Below are 1683 nucleotides of genomic sequence, written 5' to 3'. Positions count from 1 at the left end.
CGGATAGATGCATTGATTTGATAATTTTGTGTTTGCTATTATTCTTTTGTTAGGGTTAATTTCTAAAAATCTGCAATTACTCTTGAGCAAGTGGCCTAAATTAGGTGTTGGGATATTTTAACTAATATTTGCAGATAAAGAAAGAGCCAGTATTGTTAGTTGTACGGATTTACTCGGACTAGATTGTTTAGCATAAATAATTTGTGGTTAAACTATGATTTGGTATACCTTGATTGAAATCAGAAGTAGATCGTGATGATTGGATTTTGTTTGGAATCTTTACCAAGGGTGATTTGAAGGAAGTTAGGGAGGAGATTGCCAAATACAAGGTATCAATTGATCCCTTTTAAAAGTCTAGATCTCAGAATTCTTCAGTTTCACATGTTTTCTTCCTGCAAATTAAATTACTCTTTTTTGTTAGGTTTGGTATGGGATTTTGAGTGTTAAGGTGGTTTATTATTTTTGTTTCTATAAGGTTGAGAATTTCTATGACAAATTGTTGAACTAAAATCAACTTAAATGGTTGATTCTGTGCAGAAAAATCCGCTGACACTGTGCAGCTGGATGCTAATCTGCTGCAGTTTCTTCGATTGTAGGATGGTTTGGTTATGTCGTTGACTCTGTGCAGCTGGATGCCAATCTGCTGCTTTGTTTTTTGTTTTGTTGAGGGTGCAGATGTGATCCTTTAACTGGTGTTTGTTGCTTTTGTGGTTGGATTTTGATTATTTTCTATCTTGCCCAAACTTAATTACTGTTGGATAATTGAATAATTTATTTTAGGGCTTAAAAGGAGCTGCCTGAGGAGCATTAACATCTATTTCAGGCTGATATTTTTGGTCACATGAATAGGTTTCTTTTTTATATTGTCGTAAATGGTTGATTCTCTTATTGTAGATGAATGTTCACATACTAAAGATGTTACCTCCTGATCAAAAAAACAATATTTTGTCGCATCAAGTTCATTGTGTTTCCATGATCTTCGACCTCTACTTAAATGAGGCTTCTCAACCCTCACAAGGGAGAAAGTGTAAACTTTCTGATATTGGCTCGGCCAGGGTGGTCTCAAGGCTAGATCGTTTAGGGGAAGGGATACCTTGGAAGGATATGGAATTAACCCCGGGCTATCCTTTTTGATAGGACGTGAACGATGGCATGGCTATCTTTCAGTAGCAATGCTGATGTTTTTACTTAACTGTAGTAGGGTTTAATTATTATAGTTGAGGTGAATCGGGTGCCTGGACGTTGTTCTCATCTGCCTCATTGTTACCTATCAATGTTTGATATGTGATACTTTCTACCTCCTATACGTGGAGTTTAGATGCATAACTTATGTTTATAATAGCTTTTGGATTTTCATTATTTTCTACTTTTGGTAATAAAGTTCACTATTTTACCAAAAAATAGGGATGTATATTTTTTATTCAGATGAACTTTATGAACAAATTTTGTGGCATATTATTTTTGGTGATTAGTTGCAATAAAACAATTTAATGCTATGATATTATCTCGTACGCATCGCGTGCATATAATAATAGTAATCGAAAAACGGAAGTCAATACCAAAAAATAATCTCAAATTATTTCTCGCAAAAAAAATTTAAATTTAAGGTCTGATTTCACCCAAATTATAAAAAGATCCTTCCTTAAATTTCAAGATCTTTTTGTCAAACTTGCCGAAAAATAA

Source organism: Spinacia oleracea, chromosome 3, assembly GCF_020520425.1.
Source record: "Spinacia oleracea cultivar Varoflay chromosome 3, BTI_SOV_V1, whole genome shotgun sequence".
NCBI lineage: Eukaryota > Viridiplantae > Streptophyta > Magnoliopsida > Caryophyllales > Amaranthaceae > Spinacia > Spinacia oleracea.
Note: the sequence above shows the minus strand (reverse complement) of the source record.